This window comes from Anomaloglossus baeobatrachus, chromosome 6 (genome assembly GCF_048569485.1).
Source record: "Anomaloglossus baeobatrachus isolate aAnoBae1 chromosome 6, aAnoBae1.hap1, whole genome shotgun sequence".
NCBI classification, from domain to species: Eukaryota; Metazoa; Chordata; class Amphibia; order Anura; family Aromobatidae; genus Anomaloglossus; species Anomaloglossus baeobatrachus.
This window is the reverse complement of record NC_134358.1, coordinates 573,088,930-573,107,981: the sequence shown is the minus strand read 5'-3', so window position 1 is coordinate 573,107,981 and position 19,052 is coordinate 573,088,930. Positions and strand designations below refer to the sequence as shown.

The 19,052-nt window shown below is 48.3% G+C and overlaps 2 protein-coding genes across 4 annotated transcripts in view; one reads left to right on the top strand and one right to left on the bottom strand.

Annotated features, from left to right (window-relative positions):
- The window catches only part of LOC142243699 (uncharacterized), a 272,143-nt gene that overhangs the window by 78,043 nt on the left and 175,048 nt on the right, over positions 1-19,052 (top strand). For 2 of the 3 annotated variants that reach the window (XM_075315869.1, XM_075315867.1), the window contains exon 1: positions 18,924-19,052. This exon is cut by the window's right edge and continues 66 nt beyond it. The exons of the other annotated variant lie outside the window; for it this stretch is intronic. The gene's annotated coding sequence lies outside the window, so the exon portion shown is untranslated. Of the gene's footprint in view, positions 1-18,923 lie in introns of those variants that run through there. 3 annotated transcript variants of the gene reach the window in all.
- LOC142243711 (uncharacterized) overlaps positions 1-19,052 on the bottom strand; it is a 161,955-nt gene that overhangs the window by 15,473 nt on the left and 127,430 nt on the right. The window lies entirely within an intron of this gene.

The window sequence follows — 19,052 nt, the reverse complement described above, 5'->3', positions numbered from 1 at the left end:
ATTGCAGAAGGCTCAAAAAGTTCCTCCCAGGTGTGATAAAGATCAGCTTGGTTTTGTGGAAGGACGGCAAACCACCGATGGTACGAGGAGGACAATCAACCTCGTACATCAGATGGGGAACAACAGAATACCATCCATACTGCTGGAGCTAGATGCAGAAAAAGCATTTGACCGCATAAACTGGCAGTATCTTAGGGCGAGTGTGAAAATTCGGCCTAGATGACAGTTTTATACAGAGTTATGGCACTATACTCTAAACTATCTGCTAGAATATATGCCAATAATCATTTGTCCGTATCCTACGACATTAACAATGGTACTCGACAGGGATGCCCCCTCGCCCCTTTATTTGTATTGGCAATGGAAACACTAGCTGAATTAATTAGGACAAATGACAAAATAAAAAAGGTATCCCAACTAAAACAAAAATAAATCATAAAATAGGCCTGTTCGCAGACCATATACTCCTTTCCCTCTCTGATCCATTCCCATCAATACTAGAAATAATAAAGACATAGATACATACATAGTCACAAATATCAGATTATAAATTAAACCAAAAGAAATCTAAATTACCGTCATTCCATCTTGATCGCTCAACTACAAATTCTATCACATCCCACTCCCCCATTACTTGGGAAGACTCAGCCATAGATTATTTAGGAATACAAATAATTAAAAACCCACAAACTATAGTTAGCAACAACATAAATAGATTATTGGAAAAATTAAAAAATGGCCTCAAGCATGCCCAAAAATATGATCTATTTTGACTGTGGAGACTAATCACATTTAAACTAATAACCCTACCTAAAATCCATTACTTAGGCTAGTTTCACACTTGCGTTGAACGGTATCCGTTGCATTGCGTTGTGTAACAGATGCAACGGATGCTGCAAAACAACGCAATTCGTTTTGATTTTTTTTTTTTTACAGTTTTACCAGCGGCAGACTATTGTAAACGATCAGCTGATCGCTCCCAGCAGCCGGCCGCCAGGTGATCAGCTGATCGCTCCCAGTAGCCGGCCGCCGGGTGATCAGCTGATCGCTCCCAGTAGCCGGCCGCCGGGTGATCAGCTGATCGCTCCCAGTAGCCGGCCGCCGGGTGATCAGCTGATCGCTCCCAGTAGCCGGCCGCCGGGTGATCAGCTGATCGCTCCCAGTAGCCGGCCGCCGGGTGATCAGCTGATCGCTCCCAGTAGCCGGCCGCCGAGTGATCAGCTGATCACTCCCAGTAGCCGGCCGCCGGGTGATCAGCTGATCGCTCCCTGCAGCCGACCGCCGGTGATCAGCTGAGCGCTGTCACTTGCCGGCTGCCGGGTGATCAGCTGATCGCTCCCTGCAGCCGACCGCCGGGTGATCAGCTGAGCGCTGTCACTTGCCGGCGCCCGGGCATGCCGGCGGCAAGCGCTCAGCTGAGCGCTGTCACTTGCCGGCGGCCGGGCATGCCGGTGGCCGGTCGCTCAGCTGAGCGCTGTCGCTTGCCGACGGCCGGGCGCTCAGCTGAACGTTCGGCCACCGCGAGCCAAAATAAAGTTTGATTTAAAAGAAAAAAAAAAAAAAGAAGAGCATGCGCAGTGGAATCCAGAGGATTCCGCTGCTCAAAATAACGTTACATGCTGCGTTCCTCCCGCTGGGCAGAAGCAACGGAGCGTCGCCCAGCGGAAGCGACGCAGGTCCTTTTGGTACCATCCGTCACCCATACAAGTCTATGGGAAACAGCGGAATCCGTTAACGGATTCCGCTGTTTTCCAAAAGGGCGGATTGTAACGGAAGGAAATAAACGCAAGTGTGAAAGTACCCTTATTCAGATCCATCCCACTATCTATGTTACCCCAAACTATTAACCCACTACAAAAAAATTCTACGATTCCATATGGAAAAACAAAAAAAAGCAAGAATTTCTAAATATACATTACCAACCAGAAGTTTGGACACACCGTTTCATCTATAGAACAACTGTTAAGAGGAGGCTTTGTGCAGCAGCCTTCATGGTAAAAGAGCTGCTAGGAAACCACTGCTAAGGACAGGCAACAAGCAGAAGAGAACACAAGGAATGGACATTAGACCAGTGGAAATCTGTGCTTTGGTCTGATGAGTCCAAATTTGAGATCTTTGGATCCAACCACCGTGTCTTTGTAGAAAAGGTGAACGGATGGACTCTACATGGCTGGTTCCCACAATGAAGCATGAAGGAGGAGGTGTGATGCTGTGGGGGGGCTTTGCTGGTGACACTGTTGGGGATTTATTCAAAATTGAAGGGATACTGAATCAGCATGGCTACCACAGCATTTTGCAGCAGCGTGCTATTACATCCGGTTTGCGTTTATTTCGACCATAATTTATTTTTCAACAGGACAATGACCCCAAACACACCTCCAGGCTGTGTAAGGGCTATTTTACTAAGAAGGATAGTGATGGGATGCTACGCCAGATGACCTGGTCTCCACAGTCACCAGACCTGAACCCAATCGAGATGGTTTGGGGTGAGCTGGACCGCAGAGTGAAGGCAAAAGGGCCAACAAGTGCTAAGCATCTCTGGGAACTCCTTCAAGACTGTTGGAAGACCATTTCCGGTGACTACCTCTTGAAGCTCATCAAGAGAATGGCAAGAGTGTGCAAAGCAGTAATCAAAGCAAAAGCCGGCTACTGTGAAGAACCTAGAATATAAGACATATTTTCAGTTGTTTCACACTTTTTTTTTTTGTTAAGTATTTCATTCCACATGTGATAATTCATAGTTTTGATGCCTTCAATGTGAATCTACAATTTTTAGAGTCATGAAAATAAAGAAAACTCTTTGAATGAGGAGGTGTGTCCAAACGTTTGGTCTGTACTGTACATTAACTAAACATAAGAGTAGGGGGGTATTGGAATTGCAGACATTTAGGAGTATTATATTACCAACTTAATTAAGCAAAGTTAATATTGGATTAAAGAAGCATGTTCATTTCCCTGGATGGACCTGGAACTTGTTGTTCCATTAAATTGCTAGCTACCCTGTCAAATTTAGAAATCCCGACCGCATGGCACACTTTAAAACCAAATAAAATTAACGATACCCATGATAGTCGTGATTTCGTCCCCTTTCTCGACTTAAAAATTAAATATAAAATTCCCGATACTGATTTTAAAATTTCATTACCTATTAGAGAAACCCTGTGTAATCTACTTAAAAATAAGAACCCTTTACCTGAACTTATAGATCCCCTATACTGTAACCCAACAAACTGTGCAGCCTGGAGTAGTATTAAGTTATAGTATATCATCATATAATAAAACATACCAAATTTGAAAAAAAACCCAATTATATTCTTGCTTGGAAAAAGGATATTCTGGCTACTTTCAAACATCCGGTTTGAGCACTGCGGCTCAATCTGGCTGCGAAACCTATGCAACGGATGCGCGAAAACACCGCATCCTTTGCATAAGTTTTTACTTGCGGCCCGTCCGTTTTTTTCCGGTTGCGGCACGCTACTGAGCATGCGCAGTGGAAGAAACCGCATGCGGAGGCCGGATACGTTTTTTACCGCATCGCGCTGCATCCGGCGTCCATAGGCATGCATTGAAAAATGCACCGCAGCGGCCGGATGCGGCGCGATGCGTTTTTTTTGCCGGAGCAAACAACGTGCCAGGGAATGGTCCACCCGGCCGCCGCATCTGCTAAATCTGCCACATGCGGCAAAAAACGGACAGAACGCAAGCCCATGTGGCACAATACAGCACTAATGTAAGTCTATGCAAAAAAAACGCAACCGGCAGCAAAAAAAAAAAACGGTTTCGTTTTTTCAGCAGAGCGCCATATTGTGCCGCACTGCTTCAACCGGATGTGTGAAAGTAGCCTTAGCAACAGATCTCAGAAGAAATGTGGCAAGAAAGCTTAAAAGCAACAAACTCTTCTAGTTCTAGTGCGACTCTTCTAGAGACACGTACACAAATACTAATGAGGTGGTACTTTACTCCATCAAGAATTCATGTCACCCCTGCTTGCTGGAGGAATTGTGGTGGGATTTGTGACTTAAAGGGAACCGAACATCAGGATTTTGGTATATAAGGTGCAGCCAGTGCAGTCCTGGCACTATCAGGCACAGGCTGGACATACCATTAGTTGGCAGCTCGGATGTTTAGGCTGTGAAATCCAAGTTTGTGAAGTTTAAAAATTCATCATCTTTTTGATTGACAGTTGCACCTCTGCTGATAACATCCGGGCGGGTTATGCACATGATTCCCATCGACCCCCGCCGTCTGTTCCTCCCTCTCTCTGGCTCTATGCAAGTAACACGGCATCGGAGTTGGCGCCTGCGCCTCTTGCGCCATATTTCTGAAGCCCGCATTACCTAGTCTTGTGCCTGAGAGGGCGGCGCATGCGTCCTCGCTTCTTCAGATCTCGTTGTGACCACGGGAGCACGTGCAGTCACAACAGGACTGGAGCACAGCTGATCTTACCGATTAGCTGCAGCAGACGTCTGCTACGATATCGTCTGCTGCCGCTATTCTTGGATCTCAAAGCCTAAACATCCGAGCTGCCCACTAATGGTACAGACTGTGCCCCATAGTGCCAGTACTGCACTGGCTTTACCTTATATATGAAAATCCTGATGTTTGGTTCCATTTACTGCATGTCTTATGGGGGTGTCCAGCACTAAAGGAACTCTGGTCGGAAGTATCGAAATTAATCAATAATATATCATTCATTCAAACATTGTTCTCACCCCTCAAAAAGCCCTTCTCTCCTTAGAACTAGAAGAAATAGATCCCTTATACAGATCCATTATTATTCATATTTTCCTCACTACTAAAAACCTAATTGCAGCCAATTGGAATCAAATCACTGTCCCCCAATATATCACAAATTGTTAAAACTCTCGCCCTTCATGAAAAATATTATGCTATTACAAATAATTTATTCGCCCCATATTACAAACGATGGAATCCATGGAACCATGGAATAAATTACACGACTTTCCACGGTCCAACCTTCCCTACATCCTTCCCATCCCTATCTTATACTTAACCCTTAATAGAAGCTTTAAGATACAGAAGTCTTTTGTTATCTATGTTGTATTCAATCATATTCAACTATGAAATAGCATCAAATTCCTCCTCCCCCTTTTCCCCTTCTTAATTATTGAAAATAAAAATATTTTAAAACAAAACTGAACTCCTCAATTTTCCTCCATCACACTCATCTTCCCTACCAATCTCTCCATCATAGTAAATCACATCACGCTCAACCTGAAGTCCGCTGCCTTGGAGTAAAGGCCCTGTCACACGCAACGACGGATCTAACGTTATATCGCCGGGGTCACGGATTCCGTGATGCACATCCGGCATCGTTAGCGACATCGTTGTGTGCGACACGCATGAACGATCGTTAACGATGGAAAATACTCACCAAAGTGTCCATTGTTGACACGTCGTTCATTTTCATAAAATCGTTGATTGTAGAGGACGCAGGTTGTTAGTCGTTCCCGAGGCAGCACACATCGCTACGTGTGACACCTCAGTCAGCAACGACGAACACAGCTTACCTGCGTCCCGCCAGCAATGCAGAAGGAAGGAGGTGGGCGGAATGTTACAGCCGCTCATCTCCGCCCCTCCGCTTCTATTGGGCGGCCGCTTAGTGACGCCACTGTGACTTTCTAAGGGGGTGGCGTCGTCACATGGCAGGCGTCCAATAGAAGCGGAGAGCAGCCGCAGGAAAGTGACGCCCACCTCGTTACCAGAGGACGCAGGTACGGTGTTGTTTGTCGTTCCTGGAGTGTCACACGTAGCGGTGTGTGCTGCCTCAGGAACGACGAACAACCTGCGTCCAGCACCAGCAACGATATTTGAGATTAGAACGTGTCAACGATCAACGATAAGGTGAGTATTTTTGATCGTTAGCGGTCGTTCGTACATTTCACACGCAACGATGTCGCTAACGAGGCCGGATGTGCGTCACGAATTCCGTGACCCCAACAACATCTCGTTAGCGATGTCGTTGCGTGTAAAGCCCCCTTAACACTCTCGCACCTCTCTTGTATGTTCTTAACTCTACTGCCGACTAATTCACCTCTATTCTCGCTACTCCTTTGCAAATTCCTTAATTTTCTCACAATTCCCCAACTTATCCAATTCGAGGTACTAATACTGACCAATACTGACCTCCACAGCTGTCCATAATCTGTCTCCTCCATATATCTCTGCAATGACCCCGCTGCCGTCTCACAACCACCGGAGCTGCCGCAACTCCCCGACCTAGTGTCTTTTCCTCCATTATCCTGTAAGCCCACAAGGACAGGGCCCTCTCCATTCTCTACCAGTCGGTCATTGTTTTTTTTTTTTAATTATATGTTTTTATTGAGGTTCACAAATCACAACCATATAAACACTGGAGGCATCCCGGCCTCTACCCCCCTCCCTACTCTCCCCAACATGCATTGTACAAAAAATCTTGTAGAAGGAAGAAAAAGATATCGAATTTGCAGCTCCGCACATTGATAGTCACATAAGTAGCTTTAATGAAATCAACAGTTTACCCTATTAGACTGTAGTGATGTTCTCAGTGAAATGTCCCTTTTGAGGATAGATATAACCTATTCTCATGCCGTTTGCTCCTCCCCTTGTCTCCACCAATATTATTGAAATATTCTGCAGGAGCTTCTCACCTTTTTCCCCTGGTAACATATTAAAGTAGGCCCATTCTAAACCTAGCCAATTCCCTTGAAGCTAACCCTGACCCATCAATCCACCGTGCCCATATTTTTTCGAATTTGATCACACCATTTCTTTTCCGGTATATACTTTTCTCTACATTTATCAACCAATTGAGTTTATTGACATATTCAGGGATCGTAGGGATGTGATCCGAGATCCAGTGCTGAGTGATTCGTTTCCTGGCAATATATAATAGTCTAGATACGGCCACTTTGCCCTCTTCTTGCAAAGGTAAATCCTCCACACATCCCAAAATACACACAAAGGGAGCTAAGCTCGTCTCAATCATATATACACTGTTAACTATTTCTATCACCGCTCTCCAAAATGGTTCAATATTGGGACACGACCACATCATATGTAATAGATCATCTGAACATATTTTGCATCGCGGGCAGAAGGGGTCAGTTCTAACTTCAATATCAAGCAAGAACCTAGGAGTGCGATATACTTGGTGAATAACGTACAGGTGTGACAGTCTGTATGCCTCCCCCAATGATAGACTAGGAATTCTACCCATTGGTTGTCCTCAATAGGTCCTATAGCTCGATCCCATTTTTCCTTAGAGTTTACTGGGTAGTTCCGAAGCACTAGGTGTAGTATGTCCCAGTATAGGCGAGAGATCACTCCCGCTGAAGCTTTACAAGTTGCAATGCGTTGCACTACTTTGTTCTGTTCCAATCATCTGTCCGCAATAGAGTTCTCCGCCTGATAGGCATGTCTCAGTAGAAAAATCTTATAGAACTACGAATTCTGGATCCCAAACTCCGTCTGCAACTGAGGGAAGCCTCTGAGTTGGCTCCCCCTCCACAATATGTGTGAACCTGCTTATCCCTCTCAAAGCCCAGCTCCCAAACCCCTCCAAACAGTGCAAGTTAGGTAGCCATTGAGTTTTCCATATAGAGGTATACTGTGAGATTCCCTGTATGTCTTGGATTTTTTTAATTTTGTCTCAGAGTTTCTGAATTAGTAATAGAATAGGGCTACCGTGTGCGGGAGTACCGAATCCTCCTGCCTCAAGAACCTCATAGGGACTGGTGGAGTGAAAGTACTGTTGTAGAATCATATGTTGTGCCCCCCCCACCCCAGGGTCCTCCCAACCCCGAATGTGCTGGAGCTGAGCCGCCAAATAGTAAACTCATGGGTTGGGAACCGCCAAACCCCCATTACTTTTATCTCTCTGAAGGGTCTCGAGTCTAATGCGCGACATCGGTCCGCCCCAGATCAACTCACGAAATAGTGTGATTACCTTATGAAAGAATCTTTGTGGGACCCACTGTGGAGAGTTGTGCAGTTTGTACAGCAGTTGGGGCACCCAGATCATTTTGATCAGGTTAGTACGGCCAACTACTGAAAGGGGCAAACGGGACCAAACTTCCCTCTTATCCTTGAATTTAGATAAGATTGGAGTCAGGTTGAGATTCTCATAGTCCTCAACACGAGTGGTGATTAGTATCCCCAAATACTTGAACTGAGTGACGACCTGTAGGCCCGAGTGTGCATAATTTGGAGTTTGCAGTTCCATCCACCAGAAGTAAAACAGATTTTTCCCAGTTAATTGTTAAAGGGAACCTGTCAGCAGAATTTTCGCAATTAAACTAAAAGAATCCCCCTCTGCAGCTCCAGGGCTGCATTCTAGAGAGGTTCCTGTTGCTACTGGCCCCCCTTTCAGACCTATATTAACACTTTATAAAATCTTACCTTTTGGTATGCGAATGTAGTTTTATGGTCGCGAGGGCGGGCTGTATTGCGTCCGTTATTCGCCCTCCTGCCGCTGTACGCCGTCCCCCATTGCTCATTTACATACATGAAGACGACGCCCTCATGTAACTGTGTGCTCCCGAGGTCTCGCACATGCCCAGTGGCACTATCGCGGGACTGAGCACTGTGCAAATTGCCAGTGCTGGTGATGTTATTGCGCAGGCGCAAGATTATGGGCGGCACAGTGAATGTCATCACCAGCGTCATCCAAGTACCCGCCCATAATCTCGTGCCCGCGGTAATAGGTAACGTGGATGATATGGCCAGCGCTAGCGCATAACGATGGAGCCAGAGGAAAAAGCGCGGGCACGAGATAATGGGCGGGTATTTGGATGGCGCTGGTGATGACATTCACAGTGCCGCCCATAATCTAGCGCCTGAGCAATAACCTCACCAGCGCTCACGCTTTGCACAGTGCTCAGTCCCGTGATAGTGCCACTGGGCATGCGCGAGACCTCGGGAGCACTGGGCGGCGGCCTCATGTATGTAAATGAGCAATGGGAGACGGCGAACAGCGGCAGGAGGGCGAATAACGGACGCAATACAGCCCGCCCCCGTGACCATAAAACCACATTAGCATACCAAAAGGTAAGATTTTATAAAGTGTTTATTTAGGTCTGAAAGGGAGCACAATAGCAACAGGAACCTTTTTAGAATGCAGCCCAGGAGCCACCGTAGGGTTATTATATAGGAGTCTTACCCAGGAAATAAAATCCCTCCCCAGTCCGAAAGTCGGTCATTGTTAGTTTGTTCATTGTAATTTATATTTGCGTTTAGTACATAACCCATTCTCATGTACATCGCCATGGAAATAATAATAATCTATCATTTTGGTCTGTTCCTCTGGTCCCTGGGGACAATCATACTGACCATCCATCCTCCAAAGATCCTGTAATTTGGGTCTGTGTCTCCATATTCTGTGCCCTGTACAGTAAACTGATAGGAGTCTAATAGCAGCTGATGGGGCCAAAATCCCTAAACTGGGAAAATCCTTCTTCCTCATTGATAGAGACAGCAGATGATGAAGATATCGGCCCCGGGCACATAATCCTATTCCCCTCCATGTTTCCGCTGTATCTAAAGCTGGGGTCACACATAGCGACAGCGACATCGCTGTTACGTCACCATTTTCTGTATATACATCTAATATATAAAGCTTAATGTGTGTGTGTGTATATGTGTGTATGTCCGGGATTGGCATCTGCACCGTCGCAGCTACAGCCACAAAATTTTGCACACACACACACGTCTGGACCCAGAGAGCGCCATAGGCTATGTTTTGAGGGGAAATTTTAACCCCGCTCTTTACAGTTATTCACCAAAAAACCTGCCTCCATTAAAGCGAATGGAGCTAGGAGCCACAGTGCAGCCAGAACTTCAGAAGAATGCGCAGCCACGCCCTTATATGGAATGTTGGCGTGTCACAATGCAGCCAGGGAAAGAGGCAGACACAGACAGGGAAAGAGGCAGACACAGACAGGGAAAGAAACATACACAGGGTAAGAAACAGACACAAAGAGACAGACAAAGAGACAGACTGACAGGGTAAGAGACAGACTGACAGGGTAAGAGACAGACTGACAGGGTAAGAGACAGACTGACAGGGTAAGAGACAGACTGACAGGGTAAGAGACAGACTGACAGGGTAAGAGACAGACTGACAGGGTAAGAGACAGACTGACAGGGTAAGAGACAGACAGACAGGGTAAGAGACAGACAGACAGGGTAAGAGACAGACAGACAGGGTAAGAGACAGACAGACAGGGTAAGAGACAGACAGACAGGGTAAGAGACAGACAGACAGGGTAAGAGACAGACAGACAGGGTAAGAGACAGACAGACAGGGTAAGAGACAGACAGACAGGGTAAGAGACAGACAGACAGGGTAAGAGACAGACAGACAGGGTAAGAGACAGACAGACAGGGTAAGAGACAGACAGACAGGGTAAGAGACAGACAGACAGGGTAAGAGACAGACAGACAGGGTAAGAGACAGACAGACAGGGTAAGAGACAGACAGACAGGGTAAGAGACAGACAGACAGGGTAAGAGACAGACAGACAGGGTAAGAGACAGACAGACAGGGTAAGAGACAGACAGACAGGGTAAGAGACAGACAGACAGGGTAAGAGACAGACAGACAGGGTAAGAGACAGACAGACAGGGTAAGAGACAGACAGACAGGGTAAGAGACAGACAGACAGGGTAAGAGACAGACAGACAGGGTAAGAGACAGACAGACAGGGTAAGAGACAGACAGACAGGGTAAGAGACAGACAGACAGGGTAAGAGACAGACAGACAGGGTAAGAGACAGACAGACAGGGTAAGAGACAGACAGACAGGGTAAGAGACAGACAGACAGGGTAAGAGACAGACAGACAGGGTAAGAGACAGACAGACAGGGTAAGAGACAGACAGACAGGGTAAGAGACAGACAGACAGGGTAAGAGACAGACAGACAGGGTAAGAGACAGACAGACAGGGTAAGAGACAGACAGACAGGGTAAGAGGCAGACAGGGTAAGAGGCAGACAGGGTAAGAGGCAGACAGGGTAAGAGGCAGACAGGGTAAGAGGCAGACAGGGTAAGAGGCAGACAGGGTAAGAGGCAGACAGGGTAAGAGGCAGACAGGGTAAGAGGCAGACAGGGTAAGAGGCAGACAGGGTAAGAGGCAGACAGGGTAAGAGGCAGACAGGGTAAGAGGCAGACAGGGTAAGAGGCAGACAGGGTAAGAGGCAGACAGGGTAAGAGGCAGACAGGGTAAGAGGCAGACAGGGTAAGAGGCAGACAGGGTAAGAGGCAGACAGGGTAAGAGGCAGACAGGGTAAGAGGCAGACAGGGTAAGAGGCAGACAGGGTAAGAGGCAGACAGGGTAAGAGGCAGACAGGGTAAGAGGCAGACAGGGTAAGAGGCAGACAAAGACAGGTAAAGAAACAGACACAGACAGGTAAAGAAACAGACACAGGGAAAGAGACAGAGGGAAAGAGACAGACAGGGAAAGAAAGGGAAAGAGAGGGACAGAGACAGACAGAGACAGAAACAGACAACGAAAGTGACAGAGATAGATACAGACAGACAGGGGAAGAGACAGATGGAGAAAGAGATAGAGAGAGACAGAGAGATATATACAGAGGGGGAGACAGACAGAGAATGGGAGAGAAACAGAGAGACAATTACTATCCCGGGCAGCGGATATTGTGTGCAGAATAAATTTTTGTTAATACATTCTATTTTGTTAACAACAGTTATTAACCCGGGCGAAGCCGGGTTGTACAGCTAGTATAGTATATATACAGACAAGACCTCCTCCTCCCCACATATAGTATATATACACAGACAAGTCCTCTTCCCCACATATAGTATATACACACAGACAAGTCCTCCTCCTCCCCACATATTGTATATGTACACAGACAAGTCCTCCTCTCTCCACATATATACACAGACACATCCTCCTCCTGCCCCCATATAGTATATATACAGACAAGTCCTCCTCCTCCACACATATAGTATATATACACAGGCAAGTCCTCCTCCTCCTCACATACAGCATATATACACAGTACAGACCAAAAGTTTGGGCACACCTTCTCATCTCTAGAACAACTGTTAAGAGGAGGCTTTGTGCAGCAGCCTTCATGGTAAAATAGCTGCTAGGAAACCACTGCTGAGGACAGACAACAAGCAGAAGAGACTTGTTTGGGCTAAAGAACACAAGGAATGGACATTAGACCAGTGGAAATCTGTGCTTTGGTCTGATGAGTCCAATTTGAGATCTTTGGATCCAACCACCGTGTCTTTGTAGAAAAGGTGAACGGATGGACTCTACATGGCTCGTTCCCACCGTGAAGCATGGAGGAGGAGGTGTGATGGTGTGGGAGTGCTTTGCTGGTGACACTGTTGGAGATTTATTCAAAATTGAAGGCATACAGACCCAGCATGGCTACCACAGCATCTTGCAGCGGCGTGCTATTCCATCCGGTTTGCGTTTAGTTGGACCATCATATATTTTTCAACAGGACATTGACCCCAAACACACCTCCAGGCTGTGTAAGGGCTATTTGACTAAGGCCCCCTTCACACATCAGTGATTCTGGTATGTATGTGCTTTTTTTATACGTACCAGAATCACTGACATACGCAGACAGATTACAATCAATGGGTCTGCTCACACATCAGTGATTTTTCACTGAACGTGTCTCCGTGCAGCGTACACGCGTGTCCGTGATTCTGCACGGACACAAGTCCGTTTTTTTCTGGCATCACTGATGACCCACGGACCACACTATGGTGTGATCCGTGAAACACGTACCAGAAAAACACTGACATATCAAATAATAAACATTTTCAACTCACCTTTCCAGCAATTCGCTGGGCAGCCTCCGGTCTCTGCAGCTCCTGCCCGGCTCATGAATATTCATGAAAGCAGGAACAGCCGACCCGGAAGTAGCTGCAGAGCCGAGGAGTTCAGCACCATGGAGAGCAGGAGCGAAGGCAGGTGAGTAATATCCATTTGCATTCACGGATCACGGATTGCACATGGACAACCCACGTGTGCCGTGAATCACGGCACACGGAGGGACATGTGCGTGTTTTAAAAATAGCAACAAAAAGAGGAGCTAAAAACTCCCCCAAAAATGTATTATAAAATGTACTCACAGCAAAAAAGGGCAACCAGTCCAGTTAGCCCAGGCCAACACATCTAATGCACAAACAGGATGCAGACAAGCCTCTCAACATGATGGACACTTCACAGGTGCAAGGTAAATTGCACACCAGTGGCGCGCATAGGGCACTGTTCACACTTGTATGCGCATGGTGTCCAGCCAGCAACCTATTACCAAGCCCTTACTATTAGATTAGGCGGGTTACCCAGACACTACTCACTGCAGCACGTAAGGGACAGAAATTCCACTATGCACGGCCGTATTAAGAGGCCCGGCTGCACCCCGCATAGTCAAAGTGCAAAAAATACATATAAAATATATGTGAGGTATTAGTTTGTAAATTGGCCAATGTACGTAAGCCCACAATCCTCATCACGGATCCTCACGCTTGCGGGTCCCTACACTGATAAATATCAAAAATAGCAACAAAAAGAGGAGCTTAGCTTAGCTCCTCTTTTTGTTGCTATTTTTGATATTTATCAGTGTAGGGACCCGCAAGCGTGAGGATCCGTGATGAGGATTGTGGGCTTACGTACATTGGCCAATTTACAAACTAATACCTCACATATATTTTATATGTATTTTTTGCACTTTGACTATGCGGGGTGCAGCCGGGCCTCTTAATACGGCCGTGCATAGTGGAATTTCTGTCCCTTACGTGCTGCAGTGAGTAGTGTCCGGGTAACCCGCCTAATCTAATAGTAAGGGCGTGGTAATAGGTTGCTGGCTGGACACCATGCGCATACAAGTGTGAACAGTGCCCTATGCGCGCCACTGGTGTGCAATTTACCTTGCACCTGTGAAGTGTCCATCATGTTGAGAGGCTCGTCTGCATCCTGTTTGTGCATTAGATGTGTTGGCCTGGGCTAACTGGACTGATTGCCCTTTTTTGCTGTGAGTACATGTGCGTGTTTTACAAGTCAGTGAAGAACATCAGTGTTTTTCATTGACGTGTGAAACGGGCCTAAGAAGGAAAGTGATGGGTCCTACGCCAGATGACCATCCGGTTTGCGTTTAGTTGGACCATAATTTATTTTTCAACAGGACAATGACCCCAAACACCCCTCCAGGCTGTGTAAGTGCTATTTGACTAAGAAGGATAGTGGTGGGGTGCTACGCCAGATGACCTGGTCTCCACAGTCACCAGACCTGAACCCAATCGAGATGGTTTGGGGTGAGCTGGACCGCAGAGTGAAGGCAAAAGGGCCAACAAGTGCTAAGCATCTCTGGGAACTTCTTCAAGACTGTTGGAAAACCATTTCCGGTGACTACCTCCTGAAGCTCATCAAGAGAATGCCAAGAGTGTGCAAAGCAGTAATCAAAGCAAAAGGTGGCTACTATGAAGAACCTAGAATATAAGATAGATTTTCAGTTGTTTCACACTTTTTTTTTAAGTATTTCATTCCACATGTGATAATTCATAGCTCTGAAAATTGTACATTCACATTGAAGGCATCAGAGTCCTGAAAATAAAGAAAACTCTTTGAATGAAAAGTGTGTCCAAACTTTTGGTCTGTACTGTGTATACACAGACAAGTCCTCCTCCCCACATATAGTATATAGAAGACTGAAATAAAACTAATCACTAGTGAAATATGAGCCAATCAGACGCTGCCGTCCTGTAGATCTCTTTACTGCTCCCATAGACATAACTATAAATATACAGAACGTCCTCCTAATAAATGGGGGATCTTCTCGCTTCTACCTCTGCCGGTGTGTGACCCTATTCCCTCTGTCGCCGGCGTTCACCTGTGACAATGCGGATCCCTGCACAGCGCTGGCCACATAGTGACACATATAATGCCGCACCCATCCAGGAGGGAGCAGAAGGCCAAGATGGCTGCAGTGGAAGAGCTGGTTCTCAGCCCATGGCTTCTCTGTCTGTTCCTCCAGCTCATGTGGTGGGAAGGGATACAGATAGAATTACTGTATATACCAGCACTTCCCCTGCACAGACACCGGTCTATACACTGCGCCCCTCAAAGTGCTCAAGACCCCATTCAAGAAGTTTATTAACCCTCGCGGTGCTTCACAGGGAATGAGGCAATGTGATTGGAGAAATTGAAAATGTTAAGCGGGCTTTACACGCTACAATATCGTTAATGATTTATCATCGGGGTCAAAAATCGTTTGCCGCGGAGGTCGTCCTGAAACAAAAAATCGTTTTCTTCTAATTAGCGATGTTGTTCCTCGTTCCTGCGGCAGTGCACATCGCTACATGTGACACCGCAGGAGCGAGGAACATCTCCTTACCTGCGTCCACCGGCAATGAGGAAGGAAGGAGGTGGGCGGGATGTTACGGCAGCTCATCTCCGCCCCTCCGCTTCTATTGGACGCCTGCCGTGTGACGTCACTGTGACGCCGCACGACCCGCCCCCTTAGAAAGGAGGCGGATCGCCGGCCAGAGCGACGTCGCAGGGCAGGTAAGTGCATGTGACGGGGGAAAGCGAGGTTGTGCGCAACGGGCAGCGATTTGCCCGTGTCGCACAACCGACTGGGGCGGGTACAATTGCTAGCGAGATCGCAGCGTGTAAAGCCCGCTTTACTTTTCCCCACAAAAATATTGTTTAGATCCAACTTTTTTATTTTTAAAAGGAGAAAATGGACAATACAATATGTTGTGCCATTTCTGCTGAATACATAATGCATGTGTGATGCCCTGGGCAAGCCAGGGGTCACAGGTCATACACCACCACACCCTACATCCCAGTTAGGAACACCAAAGCTAACCAAAAATCCTTGTTGCCTTCCTCCAGAGACTGATGTTCACACCAGGGGGTGGGCCAGGCGGTTGGCTCCGCCCACCGAGGAGTTCACAGCTCTGGAGGCAGGAAGAAACCAGGCAGTCCAGTGAGGGACATGAAGGAGTAAACAAGAGGGTAGCCCAGGATGGGCTTGAGTAAACAGCAAAGAGGAGCTAAAGAAGTGAAAGTAGAAGGAAGTAAAGTGGTAAAGGAGGAAAGCAAGAGTGGTGACAGAACGAAAGCCTGAGGTAGTCCAGCTGTGTGCAGGACAGGGTCAGCAAGGTCAGCAACGACGGTGACTGTCCAGAGGGGTGACTGTTCGGGAGTTCCTGGAAGGACCGCGGACGGGTAGTGACCCGGCGGTCTGGAGCAGCGTGCAAAGGACAGTCAGCACCAGGGCAGGGGCCTCTCGGACCCCGGCAAGGCTAGGAGTCGCCATAATTTGCCTAATCCGTCAGTGAAGGGGACATCGATCCCCCAACAACCAAGTCCCGATTGAAGGCAACAGTCCAACCTTTAAGGAGGAACACCGCCACCGCCAGGGCACCAGTTCCTCAGGGCCAGCGTCTGCGGGCAAAGTAGAGCTCCTCCGGTCCAGCTTGAAGCCGGGGAGCGGGTTACCGGTGGGGATCCATCGCTACCAACTTAGAGACATCAGGTGCAGGTCAGAGGGACATCACCGTCACCTACTGGGAGAGCAAGTGCAGCCGTCCGTGGGAACCGTCTTTCCAGCCGTGTGGTTTACCGTAAAACTGTGTCAACGTCTCAGGCTGAGTGAGTACCACAGTGCCGCAAGGCACAGCGCTGCCCCCGCGTCCCTGCGCCCACCAGGCCTTGCATCTCCCACCTCATCACTGGGCCCCGGGATCACCAACCCCTACCCACGGAGGGGCAACGCAACACCTGGCTGCTACATACCATCGTCCCAGGGCCTATAGAGCAGCGGTGGTGAAATCACCACAACCGTGGGTGGCGTCACGGACAATAAACAATCCCCACACCCAAAACCCCCCTTTCACTCACGGGCGAGAAGTGCCGCTCGAGAAACCCCCGGGATCCGGCCCACAGCTCGAGCCACCACTGAGCAGCAGCCGCCGGACCCGAGCAGAAGGGGTGAGCGTAGTGTGCTGACACCCTCCTCCCCGCCCGCGACACATGTGGTGGAATACTACTGTTTGGGTGCACGGCAGGGCTCGGAAGGGAAGAAGCGCTATTTTGGCTGGAATAGACAGTGGACACAAGGTCACATTGAAGATCCCCTGAAAACACACCAGAAACCCCCACAAGTGACCCCATAATGGAGACTACACCTCTGAGGGAATTCATCTAGGGGTGTAGTGAGCAATTTAAACCCTTATGTAATAATAAAAAAAATTGTATAACACTGAGCTGTGAAAATAGAAAATTACCGTTTTATCCACTGAGAAGTTGATTTTGCCCCAAAGTTTTAATTTTCAAAAGAAATAGTCGCTGCTCCTCGCACTGTTCCTCTACTCCTCACTCCGGCTCCTTCCTCAGGGCTGAGCGGCTTCTCCTCCAGATGTAATAGTGACCTCTCCACTGTGGATCTCCTCAGCTCTCTCCTCTCCACTATGGATCTCCTCAGCTCTCTCCTCTCCACTATGGATCTCCTCAGCTCTCTCCTCTCCACTATGGATCTCCTCAGCTCTCTCCTCTCTCCACTGTGGATCTCCTCAGCTATCTCCTCTCTCCACTGTGGATCTCCTCAGCTCTCTCCTCTCCACTGTGGATCTCCTCAGCTTTCCCCTCTCTCCACTGTGGATCTCCTCAGCTCTCTCCTCTGTGGATCTCCTCAGCTCTCTCCTCTCCACTGTGGATCTCCTCAGCTCCCTCCTCTCTCCACTGTGGATCTCCTCAGCTATCTCCTCTCTCCACTGTGGATCTCCTCAGCTCCCTCCTCTCTCCACTGTGGATCTCCTCAGCTCCCTCCTCTCTCCACTGTGGATCTCCTCAGCTCCCTCCTCTCTCCACTGTGGATCTCCTCAGCTATCTCCTCTCTCCACTGTGGATCTCCTCAGCTCCCTCCTCTCTCCACTATGGATCTCCTCAGCTCTCTCCACTGTGGATCTCCTCAGCTCCCTCCTCTCTCCACTATGGATCTCCTCAGCTTCCTCCTCTCTCCACTGTGGATCTCCTCAGCTCTCTCCTCTCTCCACTATGGATCTCCTCAGCTGTCTCCTCTATGGATCTCCTCAGCTCTCTCCTCTCCACTATGGATCTCCTCAGCTTCCTCCTCTCTCCACTGTGGATCTCCTCAGCTCTCTCCTCTCTCCACTATGGATCTCCTCAGCTTCCTCCTCTCTCCACTGTGGATCTCCTCAGCTCTCTCCACTATGGATCTCCTCAGCTCTCTCCTCTATGGATCTCCTCAGCTCTCTCCTCTCCACTATGGATCTCCTCAGCTCTCTCCTCTCCACTATGGATCTCCTCAGCTTCCTCCTCTCTCCACTGTGGATCTCCTCAGCTCTCTCCACTATGGATCTCCTCAGCTCTCTCCTCTATGGATCTCCTCAGCTCTCTCCTCTCCACTATGGATCTCCTCAGCTCTCTCCTCTCCACTATGGATCTCCTCAGCTCTCTCCTCTCCACTGTGGATCTCCTCAGCTCTCCCCTCTCCACTGTGGATCTCCTCAACTCTCCCCTCTCTCCTCTCCTCTGTGGATCTCCTCAGCTCTCCCCTCTCTCCTCTCCTCTGTGGATCTCCTCAGCTCTCCCCTCTCTCCTCTCCTCTGTGGATCTCCTCAGCTCTCCCCTCTCTCCTCTGTGGATCTCCTCAGCTCTCCCCTCTCTCCTCTCTGTGGATCTCCTCAGCTCTCTCCTCTCCACTATGGATCTCCTTAGCTCTCTCCTCTGTGGATCTCCTCAGCCCTCCTCTCCACTGTCGATCCCAGCAACAACTCTGTCTCCTCCTCGGTAAATCCCAGCGGCCTGAGGGACCTCTGCTGACGTAATACCCATGTGACCAGAAGGGGCGGGGCCTCCGCCGACATTCCTGATACCAGGAAAATACATTATTCTAAGTCACGTGGGTCACGCCCACAGGTCCTTCTGCTCACTGGCCGGGTGCTGGAATGTATGGGCTCCTTCCCGGTTTGGAGTCACGTGTTTGCGGCGTGTTGTGAGTTCAGGTCGGAGCAGTCGCCGGTCGCACTCTCCCGC